At 29.3% G+C, this 12646-nt stretch overlaps 1 long non-coding RNA gene across 3 annotated transcripts; it reads left to right on the top strand.

Moving 5' to 3' along the window:
* The first annotated feature begins 3277 nt into the window (after positions 1 to 3277).
* Positions 3278 to 6534, top strand: LOC114415847. 3 transcript variants are annotated; one of them, XR_003667418.1, is made up of 3 exons: positions 3278 to 4032; positions 4108 to 5078; positions 5818 to 6534. It is a non-coding gene; the product is annotated as an uncharacterized LOC114415847 (long non-coding RNA). The 3 variants fall into 3 exon arrangements; XR_003667419.1 differs by having other exon boundaries at positions 3278 to 4217; positions 4301 to 5078; XR_003667420.1 differs by having other exon boundaries at positions 3278 to 4932; positions 5029 to 5078.
* Positions 6535 to 12646: the final 6112 nt, after the last annotated feature.

The following is a 12646-nucleotide window of genomic DNA, read 5'->3' as shown; positions in this document are numbered from 1 at the left end:
GAGGAGAATATCTTAAGACTTATAAAATGAGCTATAAAATATTTTTTGTAGGATAAAAAATTGATGATTTAAATCTCAAATATCTTATGTATAATTTATTAAAAAGAAATGTAAATATTTTCCTAAAGTATCAATGTTTTTAATGAAATAAAGGTTCGATCTTTATTTAATAACTCTAAGTTTCTCATTAATTGACTATTAGAGTAAGTCGAATCCTGATATCCCATTGTAGAAATAATTATCGACTATTAGATTGTCACTCAATAATATTTTGATAACTATTTCTACAATGAAATCATAAGTAGCATAGTATATCTGATTTTCATTTTATATAATTGGTCAGTTATCCATATCCAAGTGCTGGCGCTAAAAATATTTATTATAGAGGCTAACCCATTTACCATTGACTAACGACTAATTCAGCCAACTAATTCAGTTGATAACTATTGACTAACGTGGCTCAATATAAACGGATTTTAGATTTGTCTAATGCTAAAAACGATTGATGACTACATTAGACGTTCTGACCATTAACAAATATTTTTGACAACTACCGAAGAAAATTTGAATTGAGAAGCAACCTATAAATAGACCTACTTTGCGGAAGAACAAGCTGGAGGAAGATTCGAACATAGAGACATTTCTCAAAGGCTTAATGCTTTATGAAGCCATGATTGATCACCTAGCTTATTTTTCCAAACAGAGGTCAAAGCATGAAAAAATGTTCAGGGACATGTTTCAAGACAAGGGCCCATGATGGAAGCATGCACTTATTATTAAAAACTATTAGTATTTGTATTGTTTAAATATTTTGTGTAATTTATTATTTTAAATATTTTATATTATCAATTATTTGATAAAACTTTATTTTTTTTAAAAGACAAGCTAGCTTAACCTGTCAATCTATTTTCAGGCAAAATTAGCCAATAAGTTCATCTCATTATATTTGAGTGAATCAACCTATTCCAACCCATTTTTTATAGATTAAAATGGGTTGGATCAACCCATTTTGTCATCTGTATTTCTAGAGATCCAAATTTATTTCAATTTTTCTAGCCTTACCTAGTATAGCTTGTAATCAACTTTTGGTCAGAACGCATTAAGTTGGATATCTTATTTTACCATTTATCTTTAGTAATTCATCGTAATTGGGTGGAGAATAGAAGAAAGAATTTTTTATATAATGAAAAAATACCTTTATTTATATCATCTAATTCTTATTTACAGTATTTATGTTATTTTAATTTATATACATTTTATTAATTTTCTGTTCTTCCTTTTTGTTTCTTATTAAACAATTTATAGATAATATAATTTTTAATTTCTTTTCCATTCCTTTTTTTTCCTCTTACTTTTCTTTCACTTTTTTTTCTTAAATCAAACACACCCAAAAGTTATATTTAAAATAATTTATAATTATTTAGTAATATAAAAATCTTTATACACACAATATATAAAAATTAAACTCATAATCTGTGTTAATCAAGTTACAAAAAGTCTATTATTCTAATGAACTTGATTTGAATAAGTCTTACATTCGTACGTAAAAGAAAGGATCATTGTTGTTGGAGCCTCGTTTGATACAAAAAGTCTTTTACGTAATTACTCCTAAGTTGTCAGCCTGCATCGGAACTTATCAAGCAGCATTCAAACACCGTGGTCTACGGATGTTGAGACCAAAATTATATATACTTTTTTCCATTTTAAAAAATTTAATAATTCAGTATTTTTAATTGTTTAGATTTATTTGTATTTTTAAAACTAAAAAAGTTAATTATATTTGTCAATTTATTTTTCCTTTTAATATTTCTTCTAGATAATTTAAGATATATAATATACAAACTAAAAAGCTAAAATTTTAGCTACTATTAGTAACAGTATTTTTCGAAAATTATTTTTATTTAAATAAATTTGTTATTGTTTTTTTATGCTACCTGTTAAATAACGAATCTGATTGCATGCACACCTTAAGCTTCCTTTCTAACTTTCCTATCAATTTTACCATATATTACATGAGTATTTTTAAATTTAAGTCAAATTTAAAATAAAAATATTTAAGAGATAAAAAGATCATCAATGTTAACAAATGTGAAATAAGCATTTTAAAAATTATAATAAAATATTTTTTACTGTTAATAATAATTATAATAATTTTATTTATACAATTTTTTTTATATAAAATCATACTTTTAAGATTGGGGGAAAATTATGTAAACGTATAATTTACTCCCTTTGTTTTAGTAGTAGTACGTACTTTATACGACATTTAAAATTTTGATATATATATATATATATATATGTATTAAAAAATATAATTAATATTTTAGATTTCATAAAAAATATTCATGATATATCATTTATTTCTTTAATTAATTACAAACATGAGAAAGAATACTTCTAATATTGATTAAGGTTATATAAACTTAAATGGAGGGAGTAATTAATAAGTAAGAAACACACTTACATGTTTACTTAGTTACTATGCAAATGTATAATTTCTATTAAAATTAGGGTAGAAGATTTTTGGATCCCTAGAATTTGAGTCAAAATTGATTTTAATTCTTGTAGTTTCAAATTGATTTGATCCTTATTCTTTAAAACATATAGTTGAATTTAGTTCTTATTCGATCTCTCGGTCGTGAATGTACACGAACTACGTACACTTGTTTATTAAAGTACAGGGATATATATTAATGATAGATTTAAAACTACAAAGACTAAAACCTAAATTTGGCCGAAAAGACAAGGATTAAAAACAAGTTTTACTCTTAAAATTATTCAATTTTTTGCAAAATGTAATTAAATAGAGGAATAAAAAAAATAGGGAGAGGTACTATAAAAAAATATTGTATAAATAATAATATATCTGAAAATTTAAGGTCACAAATGGGCTTAGACCATTTAGATTTCTGAGTGTGGTTTTTGGATTGTGGAGTAGTGGTATATGGGCGTGCGGGTAAGGTAAGCGATCGTACAGGAGAGTTTGAAAGTAGGGGTTGGAAAAGGCTAAAAATAATAAGGTAATCATGAAAGAATCGCCATTAAAGCTATCTAACCCTTTTCCTTTTGTCTTCTTCTCTCTGTTTGACTGCCGCTAGCAGGTAACAGGTCGGTTGGTTCACCGGCATCACCAGGTCACTCGCATAGGAAATCTAACAAAATTCCTACTTTTTAAGCCTAGCCTACTACTACACTCTGCATTATGCATCATACACTTCTTTTTTTACTAATTTGTTTTTTGTATTTGTATAAAATTACAAATAGTAAGGACGGAGGGGCCTCTCCTCAATCTCAGTCTTTTTGTTTTGTGGGGTGGTGGTGGTCTTGTCTGCTCAAGTAGTGCTTTTGGTTTTGTTTACTTATGAGTTTTAATTTTATCTTTGACCATAGCAGTTAGTTTAAATGCCCTTTTGCACAAGCTAATTTGGGAACAAAAAACATCTGAATGGGTAGCTAAAAAGCGCCATAAGTGTAGCTAGCTAGTGTGAGTCAGTGCTCTCTCTTTCTCTCTCTCTTGCTTTGTCTATATATAAGAACCTCTAAGCGGGTTAGGGTTTTGAGTGAGATGGGTTAGTAGTAGTGTTGAGGGGAATGTTGGCTGGCTCGAGGCTTTTTCTCAAAGGAGGTTCTCACTGGCAAGAACTATAAGGCTTCGGACCAGGCTTCATTCCCCTCAAAGCTCGTGTTTTTTGGGGGGCTTCATATCTTCTTGGATTTGTGTTCATCAAGTGCCAAAGGTGGTGTTGTGTTATATATATGCATTATTATGTGTATATGTTTGGTTACAAGTGTGTAAGTTAGCCCTGCAAAGGTTATGTTGAGAGGAATGTTGTCTGGCTCGAGGTCATGATATGGAGATATATATGAAAGTGTTTCAGTTAAATTCCAGGGTATATAAATTAATGGAAATTAATTTATACCCTAAATGATTCTCGGACCAGGCTTCATTCCCCCCAGCCAACATTTGCTACTACTCAATACAACTACTTAATTTGCGTTTGTTTTATGAAGATCCTCATCTTCATAGGATTGGTAAGGCTTTCTGTTTAAATTATTTTAATTTGTACAATCTTCTTCTGCTTACTGTATATATATGCTGCTTTCTAGTTTTGCATCTTGCTATCAGATACCACCGAAGAAGGCTTTTTGATTTACAGATAACTCTTCCAAGATTGGAGAATTTCCAGCTGTAAGGTTACTTGTATATATAATAAAAGGTTTGTTAAAATTTCCTATGAAGATATACACTATGGTTTACCCTTTTACTTTCTAACCTTGTTTCCATTATTAAACAAGTCAGTTACCTTATGAAGGCTTCTTCAAAGTGTCAAGCTTGAAAGGACTATACTAAAAGTGAGTGAGTACTTATGTATTTTTTTTAAAATTTTTTTTGACATGGTTGGATCATTTGATTTCTCTTCTTCTTTTGAATGAGAAAAATACAAGGACCAAAAAGTTACTCAGTTTGCAGCTGTTTATATGATGCTCACTCATATAGCTCACTCATGAAGGAATTAACATACTCTCCCGATCGATCTCAGAGAGAGAGATAAAGATGATATAGACATGCATGCTTCAGCGTCACCAATGCCAAGTCCAAGTCTCTCTAGTTTTCTGCAATATTAATTTAAGATTAGCATTTGACAGATGAGAGAATGTGAATAGGAATATATTATTATTATTATTATTATTATTATGAATAAATAAATTGGGTAATCAATCCCGGCCCGAATGTTCATTTCTCATGGACAAGAAAGGTGAAAGCATGTACAGTGAAAACCTATCAGATGTGAAATTCTTGCTTGCTTGCTTTTATCTGCGGTACTCTTAGCCAGCTTTGTCTCTAGGTCTTTGTAGGGTTTCAAACTACAACATCCCTCCCCTATTCTGAAGTCCTTTCAGCTTTTTTTGAATTAACCCGTTTTCAAACTGGTGAGTGAAAATTATAGGGAAGGGAAACCTCTCAATTAACTGGGGAAAAAGGGCATCATTTTCATGAATCTGATCTGAATGAAATTTGTATTACAGGTAATTCAACAGTTACCAAGTGAAATTCTTTGCAGTAAAAAACCTAAAAGGTAGGTTTCATATTCACTCACTCATAAAACATTTTTATATATGGCTTTACTTAGTAACATTCAAAATTAGATTAAAATATTAATTAATGTGATTTTAAATAGATGTTGAGAAATTAAATTTAATGATTGATCTTGATTTTTAGTGACTTTAAATTGTTTTTATTAGTTAAAATAAAACTATACTAATTTTTACTATATTAACTTAATTTTTAAATAAAAACTCTGAACATAAATCACAATATTTCAAAATTAATTTTACAAAATTTGTAAGAACATCTCTATATAGTGCACTTATACTCGACGTTCTTAACTCATTTTTAGTGATTTTATAATACCCAATATTATATTTAACAACTTCGACAACTGTTTATTCAAATCACATAAGAACTCAGTCAAAATGAATCTTTAATATTATTACACAAAAATAAATCCTAATTAAGAGAACTAATTACTATTTGTATAAGAACCTTTTCTTACATCTAAAAGTCGTGTCAGCTTTTTTAAACAGTAATCCTGAATAACAAGCCTACTATTAAACTAATAACTAAACTGAAACTAGCATTGGAGAGTTGTGAACTTTTGATATATAATACAAATTATTTTAAATATAAAGTATGATTTCTAATTGAAATTATTTTTAGATTAAGAGTACATTAAAAATAAATGCATGTATGTGTGTATGATACGATCTGGTAGGCTATGAAACGTAACTGTGAATTTATTGAAATTTGTTGTGTAGTGAAATGGCAGGGATGAGTGAAGGTGGTGAAGGAGGAAGATGATTTCCTTCCCTTGATGAAATAGAAATAGATAAGAGATGTGCTGGAACAGTTAACGAGAAGAAGTGATGACAAGAGAAGCTAGCTATGGATTCTCTCTGTCACTGTGTGAGACTCTCTTTACAGAGAATAGATATTACATGTTTCCATTATGATGAAGAACCAAATATGTGAATGCACAAGCTGATGCAAACTAAACAGAGAAAGAGAAAATTTACAATTACACAAGTGCTTTCTTGATGGATACATATATGTATGTGTGAGTTCTGAGATGTGTGTTTTAGTGTAATGTATTTATGGGGCTTTTAAAGTTGTTGAAAATTCAGAAACCATCTTTGGGAAAGCTTTGATTCCGTGGAGTCATACAGTAGAAGAGATTTTGAAATTGGAAATGCAAAAGAAACAAGAGAGAGAGAGTAGTAAAATAAATGACGACTATCTGACGAATCTTGGGAAATGAAACAGAGACAGAGCTACCCGGGGAACGATTCATCGCCGAGCAAGCCAACTTGGTCTCTGTCTCTTTAAAGAGGGGAAACTACTGCCAACTCCTTTATTGCTCACATTTTCATCATCAATTTATTATCACCACTGCCCACCTAGGATTACAGAATTTTTTTTCAAACACAAATTTCTCCTCAATGTTTTAGTCTTAGGATTAATAATTAAAAAATAAAAACAAGATTATTAAGAGTGTCTTTAGTTTATATTTTTATTTTCTGTTTTTATTTTTTATTTTTATTTTCTGAAAAATTGTTTTTATTTTTTAAAGATTAAAATTTTGTAAATATATTTTGTTTGACTTATTATCTTTTACTTTCAAGAAATAAAAACACTGAAAATACATTTTAAAAAAAAAAATGTATTTTTAGATTTGTTTAAAATTACATTCTTTATTATCGTGTTTTCATTTTACCCAAAATGAAATTCATGGTTTCAACTGAAACTGAAAATGAGATTTTATTGTTTTCAGTTTTTGATTTATTTGAAAAAATATTTTCATTAAAATTGAAAACAAAAATTTAACCAAATATATTTTCATCATCATTTTCTATTTCCAGTGAAAATGAAATCAGAAAATAACTTGATCAAACACCGGCTAAGGATATTGTTACTTTATCATGATTAGGAGCAAAAATAGGTCCTCAAGGTCTCTCAGGGGTTAGCGAGCTGACTGGTTTAAGCTCTAATCTAGCTTTATTTTTTTTATTAAAAAGGTCAGATTTAATTTTTCTAAAAAAGCCTTTTAATTAAAAAATGATCATGCTTTAAACTTAAAAAAATCTGTTATGCTTAATAGATTGATCTATTATATATATATATATATATATATATATATAATTATGAGGGATGCTAAATTAAACTGCCAAGCTTTCTTACTCACTATAATTGGCATCATTGTGTTGAACTGTACGTGTTTATCAGTTTATGCAATAATCTTCTCAGTTCTCACTAACTTAAGTACTACTATATAACAGATATAAAACTTAAGTATAGTATTTGATGATATTAAAGTTTCACTTTGATAACAAATATTATCCTTGAATAAAGACCTTTATTAGGTGAGATATCGGAATAAAATTCATATTTTAATCGGAGACTAGCACCAAAAGTGTATCTTACTTAAATTTTGTACATTTTAAAACATTTCATATGAACTGTGTACGCATTTTGGTGGTCTAGGGATGCATGAATATATGAAGATTCTCGATCAAACAGACATAGAGAACATACATGAGAGATAGAAAAACTTCAATTCATGGGAAAGGGGCAGTGAGATTACTTGAGTCACAAGCACATATGTATTGTGTGTCTGTCTTCTCAGCTCAGTTTTAATGTTTACGCATGCATTATAGGATTGAGGAAGTGATGGGTCCCGTTTGTATGCATCCTATCCTATCAATCTCGTCTTCATTTTTCTTTCTATGTACCATTAGTTCCAATTGTTGTCTAACGTTCAATACCGTGACTCATACAACACACGTTGCTTTCTTTCTTTCTTTCTCATACAAACGAACAAGGTATTGGTGGCATTCACATTAATATTTTGACGGCACTGTATTTTATGTACTGTACCATAATCTACATTGGCCTAAACATGGTGCCCCGCCGATATATAATATGTTAATTGCATAAGTTGTTTCACGGGTAGATTAGTAGGTACAAGGTTCCGAAGACATGGAAGATCTTCGATCTTTGCCTCTTTCAGTTTAGTTCAAGTTGACTACACACGATCCGTAAGATATCTTCGTGGTTTGAGATCAAACCTTAGCAACCAGTTACTTGAGGGTGCATCTTTTGGAAAGGACCATTAATTGCCGCTTGAATTTCTATTATTGAAAAAATTCCAAAGGTAAGAAATAAGAAATAAGTGTATAGAGTATAGTACACATGTATTTTTTTTATAAGAGATAATTTATTCATATATACAGTATATATGAATATTATATCTGATAAAAATTTTCTCTGAATATTTTACGTAATTATATATGTATAAATTTTATGTCAATTAATTCACATGTTGTTGTTCTGAAGATATATGTGATTTGCTATCATCATTACATGTATTGTTGTTCTTCTAAAGATATATGTGATTTGCTATCATTACATGTATTATCATTACATGTATTATATGTAATCGATATTCATTTTTTTTATATGGAAAAGTTTGTTATCTAATTATGTAGACTTTTAAAGATTAAAATATTTTTTTCAAAAATGTTAAAATATATAATGTTGAAGGATAATTAATTATCAGTCAAGTTATGCATACAAATATAATGCCAATCATAAAAAAATTGTTTAATCATCGCCTTTAATGAGATAAAATATTATTATTCTTATTGTTGTATTTCATACTAATTTCATTTCACATCTAGTAATTCACTTACAACTATGCATCTTAAAAAAAATGAATTTAATACTCCATAACGGACCCAAACATTGGGCTTTTGCACACGGAAGTTCGCTCTAAGGAATCGCCCAGTTACGGCCCCACAGCTAAAGGTTAACCAATTAAGCTATTTTATGGGACTATTGTTGTCTCTGCCTAAAAAGTCTAAAAGGCCTATGCTCGTGAACTATCTTAAAAAAAAGGATGGCCATCCTAGAAAAAACAAATCTTGTTGGGAGTATATATAAGCATGTGTAAGAAGTTTAAGTTGTGACTTGTGAGAATGAATAATGATCTAATATGAAACAAATCCTAATCGAAATGAAAACTATCAATTTCCATGTCATTACAAAGACAACAACCACATCTCAGACTAAAGATCATCGCATCTAGATGCTACTGATAGAGGAGTTAAATCTGCCTACCATTAATTAGAGGAACCATTCTTTGGCATCATGATTATATGAAGAAGATGGTGTTTATGGGTAATGGTTAGCACAATGATGTCATCAGGATGGACTTCAATCAGGGTCCCATTTCTACCAATACCTATAAATAGCAGAAATTGTTCTCCCTTCAAGTACACAATTTTGTCCCTTGCTATTATTTTATCACAATTTCTTCTATTGACAAAGTTGTTACCATGCTTCTCAACAAGAACACCCTTTTCCGACCACTAGAAGAACCATTGTCTCCACACATTTCAAAGTATCCCAACAACAACCAACAAATTAATCAAGTACATTGAGCAACATGTTACATATAAATGGTATGAACCACTACAACAATATGATTTTTAGCAACATTTTTTAATCTAAAACATTTAATAAAAATGTTGCTAAAAGTCTTTAATCAGGTTAAAAATTGTTAAATTATAAATAAATGTTACTAATATGTTTTTATAATATTTTATTAAATTTTGTATATAGTCCATGTTGCTAAAGTCTAAAAATGTCACAAAAGACTTTAATAATATGAATTATACATAATATTTAATAAATATTATAAAAACATATTAGTAATATTTATTCATAATTTTGTAGTATTTTTTGAATGTCATCAAATTTTTTTAATAATATTTTTATTAAGCATTAGATAAAAAAGATATTATTAAAAATCACATTTGTAATAATAAACTTTTTTAATACCTAAATTCACTCAGCACATAGCAATACCTAAATGCACGCCCCTAAGCTCATTTTTTGAAGTCATCCTCAACATGAATGCCTCGTTATGGTAAAATAAAACACCATGATATTGACCACTATTTATTATATTGATAATTTACGTGAGCTAAAATTATCTAATAAAATATTTTGTGTTTTCCCTTCATTTAGTTAAAAAAAGGCACACCTTGTATTGCATAAGCAAAACCCATTAGGTTGTTAAGACTGTTTAAACAAATGAGAGAATAAGCTAATTAAGAAACGAGCCACATATTTTTTTAGCTAGGATTAGAGCTTATAAAGTGTTTATGTACTAACAATAAATTTAAGCTTTTAAAATAGCTTGTAATATGATCGAGCTCACGTGCGCTCAAGAATGGGACTAGTACTACAAACAAGTCGATGATTAGCGTCCTCTGCGTGCACAAATAACTGGAAGCTGGGACTTTTTGCTCGTTCAAAATTTTTTAACTTAGTTTTTGAATAAAATTAATTATTCTAGGCTTATCTTTTAACGGCCATTTTTTTATTTGACTTAGTTTTCCTCGTGTTTCATGCAAGTTCTATAACCTGTAATAGAAAAAATACATGTTCTATAACCTTTTTTAAGGCTCATCAACTTCAAGCCACATTTGACATAGCAAGTAAGCACAAATTCTGTCCATTGTATATCTCATGTTTCTTAATTCTTATAAGATGCATCGCAATTTATTCAGAATTAGCATTAGAAATTTCGAAACCACTAAGTAGATATCAAGAAAATAACCAAAGGGTTTTTAATAAAGAATACCAGAAAATGGTGACATGTCAAAAACCATATTGCCAATCATCCATCCATCCATTTATCTGCATCACAATCTCTATTAATTAATACTAAAAGTTATCAAATTAAAACTAACCAGGCTCAATAGCCCCCATTTTCAGTCAACTCCATTCCTAATAAGAAGAGCTATCTAGGACTAGAATAACAGGCCTCTTTGTGTAAACTTCAAACAATGTACTTTTTCACAACTAACTAGACGATTGACACGGTAAAGTACCCAAAAAAAAGAAACCCTAGAAAAGACAATTCACCTGGTCTACAATAAATATAAGTTTTACAATGATAAAAGCGTCAGGATTTATCTCCAGTGACATGAATTTCATACGCAACCTTTGCATCACATCCCATCCATTGGCTACAAAAGTGGTTGTATTTTTTTTAAAACAAATATCTCTTGAATCAATAGTTAATAATTATTTTCTTAATATATTAAAATCTATTTAAAATATTAATCTTTTATGATAAATTTTTTATATATGAGTCAAAAATTAAATTTATGATCATATATTTAAAGGATATAAAATTATTTATTAATTATCTCATACCATAATGATAGTTGTTGTTATTTATAAGTATTTTTTAATAAAAAATTCCAGAAAATTGTTTCAAATAAGTACCCAGGCAGTACATTTTGTGTTTAATTTTTCACTTTATTCGATTTTTTCTTCCGGAATTTTAGCCTCCCATGCAGCCCCTTTTGATTTTGCATTGTACCTGTTGCATTTCAAATATCAAGCAAACAGCATGGTCAAGCACCCCTGTCTATCAAGTGCAGAGAAACCTCTTTAGTTTCCAATGCCTAGGGGAAGAATTGCATTAGGCAGAGAAAGCAAACTAAAAATGGTTTCTTTGTAATGCCTATGACTAGGACCCATGCAACAGTGCCATGTGTGCCACATACTGAAATACTGTTCACTTTTGAACAACTCTAACCTAATTCGTAATAACACCATAGTTACTAAATCTAATTCATAGTTACTAAATTTGTGTCACACCCACCGAGGACTTCTTCAGATATTTAAAGAGTTCATAATAAATTGATTTTTTTTGGAAGGCATGATAAATTGACAAATTGACATATATGAAAAGTTTATAGATTTTTACATTAAGAATCTTAAAAATCATATCATCATAGTTTCTGATTAATTAACAACATTTTTTTTTTTAAACTTTGACAGTATAGAAATTAAATTGAAAGAGTTTCTAGTTCAGTTAAGCAAAGATTTTAAGCACGAGAATCAAATTGTGTCTTCTACCTTTGGTGAGGAAAGTAACACCAAGATTCTGGATAGACATTGGTGAAATAATTGTCATAGATAGTTAACTCTTAAAAGCGCTCTTTTCAAAAAACAAAAGTCTACTCTTGATTTCCCTTTTTATGCGGTGACATTATCACTGGCTTTAATTTACATACTAAAGAACATCCATCAATTATTCAAAATAATGGCTCACTCATTAAACAAATTACAAAAGTGAAATTTTCATTCTCCTCTTCTTTCAATCTCACACATTATTTCATCAAGCAAGGGTTTTGGTCTCACCCACGAGCTTCCGTGACTCTGATCTTGTATCTTATATGTTGACAAAAAATAAAAAACACTTCAAAAACTCCGCATCATTAGGTAAGTATGCTTTGATAATTTTTCTTAATCTTTTTGCTTTGTTTTCTTTATTTATCACAGTTTTAACTTATAATCAATCCTAAAATTGGTTTAACTATTTAAAATTCTTTGGAGTAGATTTTTTAGTTGCCCTGTGTCAATTATGTGATGCAAGTGCTGAATCTTCTCAAATGCAGTTTCCAGCTGTAGGCTAAGATTCGAATCATTTGCCTGCTGATGGGGTCGTTGGTGGCCTTTGCTGGTTAGGTCACATTTGTATGTTTCAATGATTTCTTTGTACTCCTT

The sequence above is a fragment of the Glycine soja genome, chromosome 6 (assembly GCF_004193775.1).
Source record: "Glycine soja cultivar W05 chromosome 6, ASM419377v2, whole genome shotgun sequence".
Classification (NCBI taxonomy): Eukaryota; Viridiplantae; Streptophyta; class Magnoliopsida; order Fabales; family Fabaceae; genus Glycine; species Glycine soja.
The sequence above is the reverse complement of the archived record's forward strand: the minus strand, read 5'-3'. Positions and strand labels throughout refer to the sequence as shown.